This window comes from Phoca vitulina, unplaced genomic scaffold (genome assembly GCF_004348235.1).
Source record: "Phoca vitulina isolate PV1807 unplaced genomic scaffold, GSC_HSeal_1.0 scaffold75, whole genome shotgun sequence".
Taxonomy (NCBI): domain Eukaryota; kingdom Metazoa; phylum Chordata; class Mammalia; order Carnivora; family Phocidae; genus Phoca; species Phoca vitulina.
Window position 1 is genome coordinate 5,283,533 of NW_022589778.1, and position 18,943 is coordinate 5,302,475.

The following is an 18,943-nucleotide window of genomic DNA, read 5'->3' on the forward strand; positions in this document are numbered from 1 at the left end:
GCAATATAAATATATACACAGAGGGGCGCCTGGGTGGCTCAGTTGGTTAAGCGTCTGCCTTCAGCTCAGGTCATGATCCCAGGGTCCTGGGATTGAGCCCCACATCAGGCTCCCTGCTTAGCAGGGAGTCTGCTTCTTCCTCTCCCTCTGCTCCTGTACTCTCTCTCTCTCTCTCGCAAATAAATAAATAAAATCTTTTTTAAAAAAAAAATGTATACATAGAAAATTTTATGGGATTTATCAAAAAAGATCCTAGAACCAACATATGACTTTAGCAAGGCCACAGAATATGGCGTTAATCTAGAGAAATTAATTGCATTATATGTAATAGCAACACATAATCTTAAATAGAAACTATTTAAAACACCCACTGCTTGCAACAGCATCAAAATGTTAAAAATTAAATGGAAGTATGTGCAAGAACTCCTCATTGAAAACTAAAAAAATTACTGAGCAAAACTAAAGATCTACATAAGAGAATAAATAAATGATATACATGAATTGGAGGATTAATTACGTTAATGTAAATTTAATGTAAGATGTAAAATTCCCTAAACTTTTCTAGAGATTTTCAGTGTTATCTCAAAATCCCAAGGCTTTTTTTCTTCTAAAAATTGGCAAGCTGATTCTAAGATTATTTGGAAATACAAAGGACCTAGAATAGGAAAGAAAGAGAGAAAGAAAAGGAGGAAGGGAGGGAGGGAGGGAGGAGGGATCTTGAAGAGGAGAAACAAGTTAAAAGGTATATACTACCTGATTTCAGAACCTATCATGAAGTTAAACTAATGAAGAAAGTGTGATGGTGCCTACCAATAGATCTTTAAGGTTTATGAAACAGAATAGAGAGTTTAGAAATAGACAAACGGTTATATAGTCAATGTGATTTTTGACCCAAGGAAGATATATAAATGGCCAATAAACATTTGAAAAATTTCACATTATTAGTCATCAGGGCAATGCAAATTAGTATGAAAATATCATTATACTTCTGGGATGGCTTAAATTTAAAAAGCCTGACAACACTAAATGTTGGCCAGGATGTGAAGCAATTAGAATCCTCTTCCATTGCTGGCAGGAGTACAGAATGGTACAACCAATTTGGAAACTGGCTGTTTCTTATAACTTAAAACATGCTTCAACCTTATGACCAAATAATTCCACTATAAGTATTTAACCAAGACAAATGAAAACATATGTCCACAAAAGATTTTTATACAAATATTCATTGCCGCTCTATTAATGCCCCAAACTGAAACAATCCAAATGGCCACCAGCAAGACAATGAAAAAATTATATTATAGCCGACAAATGAAACTGTGCTTAGCAATTTAAAGGAGAGGATAGATTTGGACATTTCTCAGGTAGAATCAGCATCAGTTAGTGACTTGATTGAAAGAGCAGTGTGAGATAAAGAGAGGCACTGATGGCGGCCTTGAGATGATTAGGAGAAAGTGAGGAAAAGGCTTTTACTTCAGGATGGGAAGGATATAAATGATTCTCGGAGATTTGCTTAGAAACTTTTTTTTTTTTTCAGTGTGGAGCAAAATAAGTTTCTTTATTAATTGAAGGTTCCAGGTAGTCAGAATTCACTTGTTTCCATGTTTCAACCTCTTTGTGTCTTTCCTGGGCTAATTTTCAGTGACTTCAAAGGGTGTTTTGGCAGTGTGAGTGTACCAAGAATGGTCTCAAGTGTACTTAGTGTGCTTTAGTAATACCTGTTCTCTTTTTTAATTTTTTTTTTTTAAGATTTAATTTTTAAGCACTCTCCACCCCTAGCATGGGGCTCAAACTCACGACCCCGAGATCAAGAGTCACATGCTCCATGGACTGAGCCAGCCAGGCGCCCCTCCCTGTTCTCCTTTCTGATGACGTATTCGAAGCTCAGGTATGTGTGGGATACTAGTGGAATGGATGCCTCTTAGGTTGAAGGGGTTTGGGCTGAGATGCACTATTGTGAATGTTCAGGAATGTTGGTGAGAAAGGAGGGGCAGAGCATCATAGAGTCTGTATGTCAGGTCCTTCGGGAATCGGTCATCACATTCCTTGAGTTATTTTCTGTAAGAGAGTTGTTTTCTTCTTTCCTACTGGGTGAATTTCTTGAGGGTAATGACTGCCTTATTCATCTTCTTATATTTCCTCCTTGAAGTTTATCATGAAGTGAGGTGGCATTCAATGAAAAGATGCTGAAAGAGGGAGCAAATTTGCCTCTGGAGATTTTATTATCACTATTTCTTCTGAGATACAAAAGTTTTGTTATTAAAAACAACAACAAATGTAAACAACAGTTACAAAGTGAATTTTTAAAGAACTTTCCTCTCAAGAGAAGGGGATGTAAGACAAGCCCAGTATAAAAACGGAAAGACCCTTGACTAAAAGGGACATTTAAAAACCAGATTGGCAAGATAAGAGAGAAAAAGGAGAGGGAAATCAGATACCCAAGCTTTCTGAACTCAGAAAGGGAAAAAGCAGAAGAGATAGATCAAAAAATCAAAACTCCATTAAGGGAAACAAATGGGAAGTAAAGGGAATAGGGTGTCCCTGAAAGATACAGAAGCATTTTGATTTAGCTGTTGAAACAAAGGAAGGTCGCACGAAAACAGGGAGAGGTCGTACAAAAACAGAGGGAGGTTACCTGAAAACGGCCCACTGGTACTGGGTAGCGAAGCTGGGATTGACATTCGCTTTGATCTCACCGTCCACTTCGTGATCTGCTCTCTAGATTATGCACCTCTTGATATCTACCCATAAACTGTGATAAGCAGCTTAGAATAATGCCTGCCCATGAAGGATCCATGCTACAACTCAGCCACCTTGCATTTTTCTAGCCACCGTCCTGTCCCGTCAAACCCTTTAACACTGACCTTGAAACCACGTTGGCTTCCGCTGTTCAGTGTGTTCCCTTCAAAACATGGTGCAAATTCCGGTATCTTCCATATCTAACTAGGGCGATTAGTGTGAGGTGTATTCTTTTGAGTATACAAGAATGGATATGAAGAAGGAAAGTAAAATAATTACTACTTTAATAGAATATATGGCTCTCTTCCTTGAATATTATCTGGCACTGGAAGGCCTCAAACTATTTACTGTGGTCTGAGAGGCCAGCTTCTTCTCTTCCAGTGTCACCTTCTACACAATCAAAATAGGTTTAGATTTTATTTTTAACTATAAATATCCAAAGAGAGTTGATAGTTTTGAATGAAAGATGGTACATTAACAGAAAATGCTTTCAGAATGAGGTTGTCCTGAATTATATATGAAACATGCAGATATTTCAACAAAAGCAAAAGTCAGCTTACCCTGGGCAGATCATTGAGGGTTTGCTTCATCAGTAAACAAAACTTTGGGTGAAGAAAATCTGGAAGAAAAGAAGCAATGATTTTATGCTTTGGGAGTTTAGTCATTAGTTTCGTATTTGCTGCTATAAAAAAAACTATCACAAATATGGTGGCTTCAAAACCCACCAATGTATTATCTTATAGTTCTGTAGGTTAGAAGTCCAGCATGAGTCTCACTGGGCTAAAATCAAGGCGTCTGCAGGGCACTGGTCCTTTCTGAAGGCAGGAGGGGAGAACTCGTTCCCTTGCCTTTTCAGCATCTATAGGCTGCCTACACTCCTTAGGTCTTGGCTCCTCCCACCTCCCTCTTCCAAGCCAGAAATGGTGGGTGAAGCCCTTCTCCCCTCCCATCTCTGACTTTCCCTTCTGTCTCCCTTGCCAGCTTTTAAGAACCCTTGTGATTACATAGGGCCCACCTGGATAACATATTTTCAAGTCAGTTGATGAGCAATCTTAATTCCAGCTGCAACCTTAATTTCCCTTGTCATGTAACATAACATACTCACTTGGGATTAGGGCCGGGGCATCTCTGGGGGATTATTACTCGGCCTGCCACAGCTGGCTTGTGATTTCTGCCTCTGACACAGCATGCTATAGGATGGCCGTCCCTCCTGAACTTGGACAGTCCCTGCTACATTTGCTTTAAAAATACACACGTTCCAGCCCATGTACAGAGTCGACCCTGGCACATCATAGGAAAACATTTGAGGCTATAAAAATGAGCAAAGTGTTTGTGAGCTGCCTTGTTAATCTTTTTTGGTCTTTTACCCACCAAAACTAAGTTATGAACACTTGACCATCCTGCTAAGAGATTTACAATAAATTATTTAGTAATTATGTTTATAGTTAGTGCAAGTAAGGGTCTGGTTAGCTTTTGTTAAACACTCCCTGTGACACTTTATTGACATTTTAGTTGCTTTTAAATGACATGTAATGCTTTTCTGAATTTCGACTGAATTCTCTCCTTCTATGGACAGGTGGGTATAAACAGTTTTCTTAAAAAAAAAAAAAAAACTGTCTTGATCCAGTTTTGAGGCCCTGGCTACAGGCAAGTCAGACCCCCTCCTTGAGCAGATGATTTCACTTCCCCTGTCAGGTCTTCACACTTCAGGGCCTCTAGGCCATTATGCACCAACCCTAATGACCCAGGGGCTGGGTACCAGGCCACCAACCCCTCTGCCCTGGAGCCTGCAGAGCTATTCAAATTAGCCAATCCACAGGAGTCCAGGGCGCCTGGATGGAACCCCATTCCATTTGCCATCCATAAGCTGCCCTGCTAGCCTCCGTTTGCCATCCATAAGCTGCCCCTGCTAGCCCCAGCTTGCTGTTACCTTGTGGGTGCAACCCCGCCTGACAGCCTTCTCTCATTTGGAACCCTAAGTCACAAAGACTTCTGCCTTTCATCTATCCGAGTGTCCGTGTGCTGTGTCCCGCCATCAGAGAATCTTTAGATCTTATAAAACAGTGAGCCGTTCATCCATCTACCTATTCTTCCATGCCGCTAACACTTATTGCATGTTTAGTGTGGGCAAGCCCTATGCCAGGCCGCAGGGGTGATTACGGTGGTCCCTGTACCCAAAAGCTATTAAAGATGCAGATTTCGTTTCTACCTGAGTTCCAGCATATCACCAAGTGTTTCCTTCCATCCGCACTTTTAAAAATCATTTGCTGCTGAAATTAATAGCTCTGCATTGCTTTTGCACAACCCAATCAAGGTAGCTGGAAATCTGTTCGCATATGAATTTTAGGAATGAGACATTCCATTTCAGCTTATATGGATTTAATTTGCCACAACACTGATTGGATATACTCTTTTGAGCCCTTATAGCCACTTGAAGGTACTGACTATTGCCAAGAGTTCTCTGCAAGATGCCATTGATACATGAGCTCCTAAGAAGAAAAAAACAGAAAACGTATTGTAGTTAACATGATGAATCACCCATGTAATAAAAGAAATTCAAGCAATGTTTTACCAAATGGTGTCCTCTGTAAAAAGAGTATTTTTTTTTCTATCACAGGCAGCAAGAATAGCATTTGTTTGAATGACCAGTTTCCTATCTTGCCTTTGTAGGGCAGCCAAAGCCATTTTAGGATGGTGAGAGACATGTCGCCAGCACATTTGAAACGCGTCTCTGGTGGACAGGGAACTGTATGATTCACACTCAAAGTTCTCTGTTGCTCGAAAGGGATGAAACCGCTTTGACTTCAGGAGGACCGGAGGTGTTAGGAGCTGCTTGGCATTTTGACTGTGTTTTTTGAGACGAATATGTATGTATGACTGCCTGGGGAGAAACCACACACAACAGAACCTGAAGCGAATACCACCGGGTGATATATTGTCCCTTACCATTAGTCATATCATATGCAGTGTAAACAGAGTGAAGCAATTTGCTACTTTCCTGGGTTCCATTATGTATATGTGTTTATTTAATCAGGACTAAATGATATTACGTGAAGTTCCCCTTGCCCTCCTGAGGAATCCAGATTCAACACTTTCAGCGCTGTTCAGTGCTGGAGAGCGAAGAAAGTGTAACCATAGTGATGGAATGGAAATGATTTTCTTTGTTCAGAGGCTTCAATATCCAACAGACATTACAGTTTTCAAGGTCAAAAATATATTAGGATGAGATAAAAATTAAAGAAAAATGTGCTGGCTTAGCTACAAAAGCTAATTTAGTTTATGCATTATAAATTATGTTAAAATGACTAAAATGAGATTTCTCAGCAAGAACTAAATGTGTGGTTTCACAAAACTAATTTCCAAAGATGAACATGATTACAGAATTTAGCTTTAAAAGCTTTTCAGGCCATCAGAAAAAACAGCAAAGCTATCAATTATCAGACTTTAGTGGTGCCTCTGTCAGAAATATAATGGTATTTTTAGCATTCTGCTCAGCGTTTACTAAATTAAGAATGTCTACAAACAAATCAATTAATTGGGACATTATTTAATTAAGTAAAACATGTGATCTGCCAAAGAACCTTAAGCAGACGATTATAACATCCCAGTAGCCTTCTTTTCCTATTGAGGGAGATAGCAGGCCAGCAGTAAAAAGATGGAAACTACAGGAAATGAAATGTTGATCAAACAAGCAAACACAGCCTCATGCTTTTCTGATTCATACTGCATACTTATGTAATTTTAAAAAGTGCTTGTTTTGAAAATCTGTGATTTCCTGGGAGAAGGTCACTGCTATCTGTCAGTCATTCCAGTGCTGTTAGGTGGATGTGTGGCATTTGTGAGGTGGATTATTATTTTTTTTTTTCTAGCAATGCATATATAAACATAAAAGAATCTGTATTCTCACGCATGGCACACTTAAGTTCCTGGGTGTCAGGAAGTTCCTGGGTTCGTGTTTTTTGCTTTCCATAAACAGTTCAGATCCAGTGAAAGGTTATTTGGGACCTCACTATCAGCCAGGCACTTTCCCACCAACCATCCCATTCTACCTTTCAGTGGTCCTGTGAGTTAGGTATCAAGACCCCAGTTTTAAAAGGGAGTCTGAGGCTCAAGGAGGTGAAGTACTTTCCCTGTACTCATACACCTGTTAATTTCAGAGCTGGGATTTAGATCCATGGCCTGTGATACTGAGTCTTGAACACGTCCCATTATTCCAGCGTGGACTAGACCGGATTTAAATGCAGTTGCGCGCTAAGATGCCACCCTCTTGGCCAACAGAGTCCTTAAAATAACATTGTCTCCAAAGAGAGTGAAGCAATGATTTGGTTGGGGAAGGAGGGAGTGGAGCCGTGGGTTACTGTTTAGGCAAGTCAGAGTATCTAATTGCCTAATCCCATGAGGCAACATGGGAAAGGTAAGACTGCCTATTCACCTACAAACAACCCGGAGTAACGTTCTATCCTTACTTGAAGTAATTGCAAGTGCGGACCAAGAGGAAGTTAAATGAAGTGAGATGGAGAGCAGCGACGTGATACTGGGAGCAGGTGTGCAATAGCAATGCTGTGACCTGTTAGAAACTTTAAGATGAATTCCTCCCCGTTTGTTGGTGAACATTATCTTCTCGTGCATATCAGAATAATGAGCTTGTGTATTGGGGAATATCTCATGAGCTCTATCAAACACCCTTGAAATAATTTTCAGAACTCATTTGATCTGAGCCAGTATTATTGCTCCTACCCAGGTGACTGTCCCCATGCAGGCCAGTCGGTCTTCTGGAGCCCTTTGTTCTTTCTTTTTTCCCTTTTCTCCTCTCAGATCCGGGTGTGTCCCTGCTACGATTATGCATCTGAGCTTTCTTCTCCTGCTGGGTTTATCTTTCTGAAAATTTCTCACACAAGACATGAATGTAAGTCTGCAAATCAGGGACACCTGATAATCTACGAATGATCAAGAAGCCAGGAGAACATGAAAGTGCTTTCAAATTCTTGTCTCCCCTAGATATTAATTGTTAAGTCAAAGCTTTGTTATTTGTTAGTCCCCGCATTTTTATTACTAAGTAGTAGATTAAACTTTTAATGAAATGCCATGTGGGAAATTGACAACTTTTCCACTCAATGCTAAAAATAAAAGAACTTACTACGTTCGTCATCAAACTGGAGAGAAAGCATCTTATTGCTCAGCCCATACCTGATGACCGAGGCGGGTGTTGGCTCTCCTGGCTGGAGCTATAGGAAGGGGCACAGACGGACTTCACTCTCTGCTCAGGATAGACAGCGTGTGGGCAAAATGCTTTGCTCTAATTAGGGTAATTTTGCATGCAATGGGGAGAAACAACCCCTTAAATATCAGTGTGGGATTCAATAGCAAAATATGTCTAGACATATGAAGCCTTCCACACTGAAAGAAGTTATTGAAAAATGATTCATTTTTACATCCTCCACCTGCTGCCTGATTCTTCATAATATTGATTTGTGAGAGAAAGAACTTTCCCAAATGATAGCACTGAGATGGGTTGCTAATAAGATACATAATTTTAAGCACTCAGCCTTATTGAGCATCAACTATGTGTTAGATGCTGTTCAGAAAAATCAGAGTAACTGTCTTTATCTTAATTCCATTTTCATAAAAAATTTTTTTGTCATTCATACTGTTCAGAATTTAGGATCACTTAAACATGGATGATGTTTGATCTTTTTTTTTCAGAGCAGGAAATTATGACTTTGAAAATGTGTTTTTCACGTAAGGATAGATATCTATTATTATAAAATTAAAGTTGTTTTTCTCTGTTATCTCACTAATCTGGATACTTTAGAGACAGTGTTTTAGATATTCTCCTGCATCTGTTTTGTTTTTTTTTACCTGTAATTACAAGAATAAGGTCTAACAAATATTTTGTTTTTCTCACATATCGAGGAGTCAGAATGTAGTTGGCTACACTTGTTTGTGCAGCTTGATGTCAGGGGCAGCATCTCCATGATTTTCTTTACCTTTTCCTGACAGTCACAAGGTGTGACTGTGTGTGTGTGTGTGTGCGTGTGTGTGTGTGTGTGTGTGTATGGTTACTGTAGCCTCTAGATGGCGATGAGGCAGGGAAGGAGGTGATACGTAGAGAGTAGAAGGGCAGGTGTAGTGCTAGAGATGTATGCTTCTTTTATCATACAGCGGAGCTTTCCAGATACTCCAGCAAACTTCACCTTACACAAATCAGTTGGCTAAAACCCAGGCATCTGGCCATTCGTGGCTTCAAAGAATCTGAGACGGTGAGTGTTCAGGTCTTTAGGAATGGATCTTAGGTTACCTATCCAACAATGCCTGACGCCTCTTGCAACCAAATTTATATTTTAGCAAGTAGGATTGATGCTGTGACTGAGTGAGATAAGCTATAACTTGAGGCTTTATTGTATAGGAAAAGAAAATGGACTTAAAATCATATCATCTGGGTTTAAATCTCAACTCTGTAGTTCCCATGTTATGATCCTAAGCAAGCTGCTTACTTCTATAAGCATCAGTTTCCTTGTCTATAAAGGGAGGTAAGAACTCCTCTCTGGAGGTGTGCTGAGGATGAAAGGAATAAGATGTCTTAGAGTATCAAGTACAGATTTGAACAGATAGAAATTCATAAATTCAGTTATTATTTCTTTCATTCATATAATCAGTTGGCCAAAATAAACTTTATTTCAAGGAAGCAATCAAGAAAAGGTCACCACTGGTCAGGTTTGTGTCTGTGAGGCCAAAGATGCTGTAGTTCCTTGTTCCTGAGGAGGGGTGTGTGTGTGTGTGTGTGTGTGTGTGTGTGTGTGTGTGTGGTTACTCCAGCCTCTAGATGGCGATGAGGCAGGGAAGAAGGGAAGAAGAAAATGAACTTTTATTGACCATCGCCTACATTCTTCTCTTAACCTCAGGTTGTTTTTTACCTGATGAAGCAGACATTCCTTTTCTCCCATGTTATACCAGGCTATTAAGCTACAAGTAGAATGGCTTTGACCTCTTATATTTCTAAGTTGCACGTATTACACCATTTTTCCATCTTATTCGGTCTTTTATTTCCCTGGGAACCATCATCAGTTCCTGGAGGCTGGGCGGAAACACAAAGACAGTTTTGTTAAATACTGCTCAGGGTCACACACCAAGTCTTTCCTTACTTTCAACCTCCAACTGATATTCCATAAATAGGTTGGTACCTAATTATCTCTCTCCTGAGAGTATATTTCCTTCCTATCTCGACTTCTTCCATCCAGTCCCTATCAGAGAGAAAAGATAGCCATTACTCAAGACTAATTTGGAATCTGAACTTTAGGAACTACTGTCCACTTCTTCAAGTGTTGCCTCTTCTCTGAAGTGCACTGTGCCATCTTTCCTGGTCTGTCCAGATGTAGCCAACGTGACATATCCAGATTCTCTGTGGGTTTATTCCTCAGACCTGTGATCTGGAAACCCTGAACCTTGTTACATGCACATTAGGTAACACTGTCATGGGCACTCATTTCTAAATATGAACATGTGAGCATAAATTTATGTCTTCTGGACAAGGAAATACAATCTCTTTTATCCTTTGCTCTTTCCTCTATCCATCTCTTTCTTCCTCCATCCTTGATCGTCTCTGCTTCTCTCCTTCTCCCTTTCTCTCTGCCTCTGCCTCTCCCTCATATCTGAATTATCTGCAGGAGAGGGGCACTCTGAGAGATGACTAGGAGTCTGTATGTAACACAATGATGTGTTACAGATTGCTAAATGATCCCTCCTGAAGGATAGTACGTGGAATCAAACCAGTCATTGAATTGTTGCCAGACACGTTCTGATTAGCTTCTATAAAAGATCAAAATAGGCACGATGATTCAAGCTAAGTACAATTCCTGACTTTCCTCTAGAGGGAGCTAGTGGTCAGGCTAGAGAAAAACAACAGTGAGCTTGGTCAAAAACTAGTGAGAAAGCTCTAAATGTAGGCAGCATCACAAGACTGGGTGGAGCTGAGCAATTAATCCTAAACCCATGGAATTAAAAAACATCAGAAACTCCCGGGAAAATATCAGAGAAACAACTGCTGTGCACCTCATCTAAATGCTATTTGCTCATGCTACAGTGCTAACATCTTGATTTCGGTCCTGGAAATATTCAAAAATTTTATGAACTTTCAACCACCCGTTTATTTATCTATCCACCTCCCATTAAAATTTGCTGAGTTTATATTATGTACCGAATGTTGTGCCAGGTATTGGGCATGCAGAATTAAATGGGTATTGTCCCTAACCTCAAAGAACTCAAAATCTAGTGGAGAAATAGATATAGAAGCAGATAGTCACAATTTAGTGCAGAAGTGCTAATTTGAAGATATATATGTGACATGATAGTTAGGAAAAAAGCATACATGATAGTAGGGAAGATTGGCATGAGGAATTGATCAACCTACCTAGAGCCATCTCGGAAAACCAGCAGACAGGTTGACAAGTCAAGAGGGCCACTGTGAAACTCTTGGGTCAGGGGCTCCCCAGCACCAAGCATATAACTTCTTTGCCTGATATGCAAGGCTCACCATTCCATAGTTGGCTCTCAATTCCCACTGGTGGTTCCCAGAACACATCTCGTTATTTTATATGTTCGTGTCGTTGTATACACTGTTTCCCCCACTTGATATCCTCCCTTCTTTCTTTCTGCCCTCCTATCCACCTGATGTATAGAATGTACCACCCTAGGATTTGGGATTGACTTCATTCGTCATTGGGTGTCAGCTCATTGTTACCTATTCAGGGATATCTTCCCTTCTCACTCAGTCTAAAGTGGCAACTCCATCCACATTCACCATCACATCATTCTTTTTTTATTTTCATCATGGCACTTTTCTGTATTTTCTGTATCTGAATTTCTAGCTCATTTATTTCGCACTCTCTGTGTAGACCTTGATTAATAAGTAAATGCCATGATACAGGGATTTGGACAGTCTCAGTCACTGCTGTATTTTATGGTCTAGAATCAAGTCTGGTGCATAACAGGTGCTTACTAAATATTTGTTGAATTGATGAAATCAATGAGTAGACCAATTTTTGCCACGAGGGTGCATACCTCTCGGGAGAAGGGCTCATCACTTTTTTCCTGTGTACTCTACATACTTGGCGTACTCTCTGACACATAGTAGATGCTCAATAGATGGGGGTCAAAAGAGTTCTTTCCATCACCAATGAATTCAGTCATTTCCTCCCAATACAATTAAATTAAAGATTATTTGACACTACTTGGCACACAAATTATGATTCCTGTTAAAAAATCAAATCAATACGTAGAGAATCATTTTGGGCAAATCTATTTTGAGGAGACATTTTTATTGTTCATAATTTTATCAAACAATTTTACCCTTGTATCCAGAGAGAGGTCATTTAGTATCAGATTTCCTGGTGGAGGAAGCTTCGCTGTTCTGACCTCCTTTCTCCAAAGGCTTGAGGGAAGAGTGGGTGGTCAGGAAGTCATTTTCTTTCTCAAACAATGCCAGGGCCTGAAACCTTCACTTGAATGGAAAGTAGTAAAAAATTTTTGTCCTCTGGCGCTACTACCTCCTCAGAAAGAACTTTTCTGACCACCTGTTTAGAGTGGGTACCGTCTGCCACTAGCTCAGCTCCTTGTTTTTCCCCCATAGTATGATCGCTAATGTTTCATTATGACTTATCTTCTTCTCTACACATCCCCAAAGCCTGCTGTTTTGTAATCTTCATGATGGCAGGCGTATGTCTTATTTCCATTCCTGCAACTCCGGCTCCTAGCACAGGGCTGGATACACAGAAGTCAATAAACGTTGGTTGAAGAAACAGTAATGGTCCTGTATAAGGTTGTACCCATTAGTAACATTTACTCTCAGGCCACAGTACACATATAAATGTAGTAGTTTGTGATTTATGCATAATTTCCTGTGCACAGATGTAACTCCACATCTTTTTTCACTGACTTAGCAGTTTGGTGTATTGAGACACCACAGTAGCAGATCATTTGGATATAATGTACAGTTTATGAAGGAACAGAGGGAGAGCATGGTTCTTTAAGACTGAATATCTCATTTGGGAAGGTGAAGTATGTGACAGGCTCTGAAAAGCATGTGTGTTGATAACTTGTGGCTTATTGTTTGGGATTTCTTGGTCACCTGAATTCCTCGTGCATTCTTCTCTCTCTCTCGCTCTCTCAGCATGTGGTTCGTGGCTCAGTAGTGTAGACATCATCTGAAAACTTGTTAGAAATGCAGACTTAGTCCCGCTGAATCAGAATCTGTACTTTAATGTGCTTCTTAGGTGATGTGTGGAGTACGTTGAAGTCTGAGAAGCCTTCGTAGATGATTAGATTAACTTCCTGCTTTCTCCCTGTTATTACCACCAAATTAGCTTTTCCATCACCAGCCACTCTCTTCTGCCTCAGTGGTCATGAATAATTGAGTTTCTTAGTGTCTTAAAGGTCTTAGTTCTCTGGACGGCAATAAGCTCTCTGTGAGGCTACCAGGTACATGAGAACTCGCCTGAACGTGCACCAGATCTTTTATGAGCCCTGACATTGGAGCTTCGGTCACGTAAAGTATAATTAAAGAGAAAAATCGTAGCACCAATAATAACACACGTGTTAACAGTTACATGATTTTTTTTTTCTCTTTTCAGAGCACTTAATTTGTGATATTCATTGTGTTCCCTAAAAACTCAGGGAAGGGGGTGGAACTGGTGTTATTATACCTCTTTTGCAGGTGAAGAACCGAGGCTCATAGTGATGAATCTAGCTCCCAGACAGCATACCTGGCACATCTTTTGACTCCCATTCTCCTTGTGCTGCACAAACCAAATCTTTTGACTCCCATTCTCCTTGTGCTGCACAAGAATCCTGAACAGGGGGCACATGATGATGCACCCATGACAAAATATGGCGGCTGTTTAAAGATTCGTCAAGTCATCGGGAGAGGCCAAGTCTAAGCTTTAAGGCCCCAAGAATATGTCTTCATGCCTTGAGGGCTTTTCATGCCAAAATATTTTATGAAACAGAAAAAAAAAATCCAACTGAGAAAAATATCTCAAATGAGAGATGCCGTGAGAAGGCCCCTGAAAGCAGTGTCACCAACATCGTGACAGGTTTGCTTGGGTTAAAGTCGTCAGTCACTGTGTTCTGCTGTTGTCTTTGAAAATGTTCAAGGAGTGCCAACTTTGTGTTTGCATCTCTTCAATTTATGGGCTCAAATGAGTTTTAGTTCAAATGGGATTGAATTGGAACGAGGTGTTTTATGCCAGCTTTGGAATAAATCCACAGGTATAGTTCTAAGGCGGCTGTAGTCTTTAGTGACGAGGCTGACTATTGACTGGAAAGCAAGGCATCTTAAATTCCTACTCAGAATAAGCACAAGCTGAGTTGTTTTTATTTTTAAAAATTTTCCCTTTCTCAAGGAGAGATCGATTGGGCACCTTTGGAAAGGACTAAATGTTCTTATCCTTTCTTCAGAACTTTGGTTACTTTTTTGGGTCGGATGTAATGAAGCTTTTCCCATGTGTGGGAAGGGGCGCCTGACTGACTGCTCAGGGCCATGCAGAGATTCTCTTGGCTGTGAAAAAACAGGAGCTGAAAGACAGACTGGGCCCTGGCTTACCTGGCAGATATTTCTCGCCGAGCTTTCTCTGCTCTGGATACCCTGATGTGACTACCTACAGTCTTCCTATTCCCAGGCCAGATCTTACCGCCTGCGTTGCCAAAAAACCTGCACGCTCTCGTTTCCAGGTGCTTTGGCCCCTTTTTGCATCCCTTCCCTTGGCTCTCTCAGCAGTGTCCCTAATTTGGTCTTTAGATTTCCAGAACTAATGAAGTTTTTCTTTCCTTTTAATTTTTTTAAAACATTCATTTCATTTCCTTTTCCATCTCGCCTTCCTTCTGCTTCACCTCTTCTTCCTCCTCCTTCTTCTTTCTTCTTTGTGACAATCCTCTACTTCTTTTGATTTCTCTGATCCATTTCTCATTTGAGATGAAGCCCAGTCTTTTCTGGTGAAATCACAGAAGTGCCAGGATATTAATTGACAGTCTGAAGCAATCACTGTAGAGCATTATACTAAAGAGCAGCATAGTTATTTCGATGACATCTAGAGGTTGGATACCATCTGTCTTAAACCTGGGTATTTAACCTGGACCAGCCCACCTCTGGACCAGGTGCCTAGCACCTAATAATAGAGGCCCATTGCCTCTGCTCTGTTCATGACAAGAATCCTGTACCTTCTCATCTTGTTGCTACAGTGGTTCAGCATTTTTACTTAGCTGCAGTTGTGCAATTACCTATGTTTTATAACTTTCCCCCACTACTTTTGATTTCACCATGATAATAGATTTTGTTTCTGTGATTTTTGATAATTTGAGATTACCCTTTAGTTCTCTCTGTAGATAACATAGTTAGGTCCTGACCCTGCGACCCAATCCTGGAGCTGCTTGATGGGGTTGGGGTTTTCATTCCTCCTACCTCAACCTTCAAGAAGTGCTCAATTGACGGACCCAAACCTTAAACTTCTGTTTCATGTTCAAGAAATCCTGATTGATACAATGAAGGATCTGCTACCCCAGATATAATGAATCTGATTTTCTTACAAATTCTCCACCTCTTTATCACTGTTAAATATTTATTAAAATTGATATAAGTGAAGAAGGCAATAGGGAAAATATAGCTTGCTTTCTCCAATAGTGTATTCCTAAAAACATGTATAAATAGAAGGCCTGTGCATGAATTTTTATTGATATATCTTAGGAGATATTTAAAGAAACATCAGGATAAAACTTTTACAAAGTGTAAAAAAAAAAAAAAAGTCTTTGTATTCTGTATCAGTCAGGATAGGCTGGTTTATGCTGCAGTAACAAATAACTCCCCAGTCATAATAAACGTATTTATTCTTATATTGTTTGTCTAAAATAAGTTGGCAGGAAGCTCTGGAAGTTTGATGGAAGCTCATGCAATATGAGAAAGACTTGACCAGCCATGGCTATCTTTGAAAGTGGAAGGGGACCATGAGCCAAGGAATGTGGGCAGCCTTTAGAAGCTGAGAAGGTAAGAAAATGGATTATCCCCTTGGGTTAAAGGAACACAGTCCTGCCAACACTTTGATTTTAGCCTAGAAAGAGCCATTTAAGGCTATCAGAACTAGAAAAGTAAATCTGTATTATTTTAAGCCATCAAGTTTGTAGTAATTTGTCACAGAAGCAACAGGAAATGAATACACATGTTAAATCTGCTCAGAGCTTTTAGCACTAGCTTTTAACACTATTGCCATATCCTTAATTTAGTTTTAGCTGCAAGGCAGAGTTTTAATCAGGCTTTGTTGCTCAAAACTCTTTCTCAATTACATATTTTACTGTTTAAGTATAAGGAGTAGTTGTTTCTTGTAACACTACCAGCCCATGAATTAGAGAATTTTCTATTTCCTTTTCATTCTAGCTCGAAAACCAACCAGTTCATTTTTCAGCTTCTTTCTACTGCAAGCTTCTCTCATTACCAACATTCTGTTTTCCAGCTCACTCCCCTAGTTGTCCAGTTTTATTAGGTATAGAGGATGCCTTCTACGATACTGCACATGACATGTTACCAAATATTCTGCATAACATGGATCACCATTCTTCCAGCTCCACGGACAGTTTTCTCACCACAGCTTCTAATTAATGCTACCTTTCTGTTATGGTGGGAGCTCATTTCTGTGTCCCAATTTCTGTTGGGACACAGAAATGAGCTATATCCAATCTACTCATGATGGAGATTGTGGGGAGAGGTTACTCTATGCAACAAATAATCCTAAAATCTTGGTGGCTTAAAGAAGAAAGGTTTATTTCTCATTCACACTATGTCTCTTCTAGGGGCTCTGCTACCTTATACCATCTCCAGATCCTAAGCTAGTGGAGTAACCACAATCTGGAACGTTGCCAATCTCTAAGGGACAGGGAAAGAGGGTTTGACTAATCACATACTAGCTCTTAGGCTTTCACCCATGAGTGACAAACATGTTCAGTGACATTACCTGTAATTGGCCAAATCCAGTAACTTACTACATCAAACTCAAGGGCACAGAGAGATGAAATCTTATGTCTGTAAGGTGAACAGCAAATATTTGGTGAACAGAAACAATGACTACCCCATCCTTTCCAGACTTTTGTAAATTGAGGTTTATTATAGTATGCCACAAGTATATTCAGAAATGGGAGCCATACTCTGAGAAAAGATGACTCTGCAGAAGTATTTTTTTGCATATTTGCAATGGAATTGTATTTATAAATGTAATTGTTCTGACTTCATATTTTTTTATTTTTTGATTTATTTTTATTTTTTTCTGACTTCACATTTTAAAAGCCTATTAGTTTAAAAGCATATTTTATTTTTATTATTTTTATTTTAAGATTTTATTTATTTATTTGAGAGAGAGAGTACACACAGAGGGAGAATAAAAGGGAGAAGCAGACTCCCAGCTGGGCAGAGAGCTCGACTCAGGACTCGATCCCAGGACCCTGAGATCACGACCTGAGCTGAAGGCAGATGCTTAACTGACTGAGCCACCAAGGCACCCCTACAAGCATGTTTTAGAATATAAGGAATACTTAAAAAAAGACGGACATAATACCCCAACTTGACACTTCAGTATATATCCAGAAAGAAATTCAAAATACCAGCAAAATAAAAATGTGTAATTCAGTGTTATTTTTTAATGAGAAATTTGCAACATCCCATACACTTTTTAAAAGTACAGTATCTACACTCACTATAATATTATGTAGCAATTATATAAATTATGTAAATATTAAATGCTAGAAATTGCTCCCAACCTGACATTAATTTAAGAAGTAGAATATAATACTGCACATATAGTTTGAACTTTAGCTTTTATGAATATGCGAGGAGAAAAATGAGAGAAAAATATGAATACTAATAGTGGCTGTATATAAGTGATGGGTTTATGGTTAATTATGATTGATTTTTTCCATTTTTACTTTCTAAATTTTCTACAGTAACATTTACTTTTATGTCCAAACCAGTAAACAAAATAAAAAAGAATAAAAATGTATTTCTTTCTAAAATGTATTTATGATGCCTTTTATCAAGGCCTGTCAATAAAACTTGAAATGGAGAACAAAAATTAAAACCATGTTTGGCGGGCAAAGTTATAATCATGTCCCTCCAAAATCCTGATTACCTGGTATTTAATTAAACACTAATCAGAGTAGGCTGTGAGATTTTGAAGATGGAATTGAAGTTCTGAATCCACTGACTTCTAAATGGAGCAAGTATCCTGGGTTATCCACATGGGCTCGGCATAATCACGTGAGCCCTTAAAAAGAGAAGTGGCAGGGAGAAGAGTCAGAGAGATGTGGCAGAAGGGGGGCTTGGTGGTCAGAGATAATTCAAAGCATGAGAAGGACCCCCACCCAACCATTGATGGCTTCAAAGTCGGAGAAAGGGGACCACACTTCAAGGAATGCAGGTAGGGATTCAACAGCTGAGAACAGCCCCTCACAGTTAGCAAAGGAACCGGATAAGCATTAAAAGGAGAAATCAGAAAAATCAAGAAATAAGTCCATGGAAAATAAGACAATTATAAAAGTAAAATCAGCAATCAATCAATTAGGGAATACAAAACAGTAGAACTTATTAATGATTTTGAAATCTCGTTCTTTTGGGGGAGAAATCCATCTTTTAAATAGTTTAATGCATAAATAGCATTTTCATTAAAAAAAACAAATGAGACAAAAAAGACAAAGAGTGAATGTAAAACTTAGATCAAGTAAGCATATGAAAGCACAGTGTCAGCCATTCTCAGAGAAATTATGAATTATCAAAATGATGGTAGAAGAGGTAGCAAACTTAAGTTCCTAAAAAACCATGAACAAACAGGAGGAAAAAAAAAACGTTTGGCCACAGGTTTATGAACAAATAGAAAGTTTAACTTTTAAGGACCATATAATTCCCATGTTTTTGTACTATGTTAGAAGATAGAAAAATTTTGCTGTTTGCTTATTCTTTGTCACTAATAATTCAATTTGATAAAGGTACTCCCTTCCCACATAAGCACACTGAACTACACATAATTTCACTCACGAATAAACACAAAACAAAAGACCTAGCTAAAACACTAGCAAATCATATACAGATATATATAAAAGAATAATAGATTATGACCAAATGGAATTGATTATAAGAATATAAAAAATACAATGTTGTCTGATATAAGAAGAATGACCCCAG

At 39.2% G+C, this 18,943-nt stretch overlaps 1 long non-coding RNA gene across 3 annotated transcripts in view; it reads left to right on the plus strand.

The window, feature by feature from the left end:
• Positions 1–1,777: 1,777 nt before the first annotated feature.
• LOC116625233 overlaps positions 1,778–18,943 on the plus strand; it is a 37,429-nt gene continuing 20,263 nt past the window's right edge. The window contains exons 1-4 of one of the 3 annotated variants that reach the window (XR_004298038.1): positions 1,778–1,885; positions 5,407–5,663; positions 7,552–7,642; positions 15,636–16,957. This is a non-coding gene — a long non-coding RNA (uncharacterized LOC116625233). Of the gene's footprint in view, positions 1,886–5,406; positions 7,643–15,635; positions 16,958–18,943 lie in introns of those variants that run through there. The other 2 variants (XR_004298037.1, XR_004298036.1) reach the window with 2 other exon arrangements.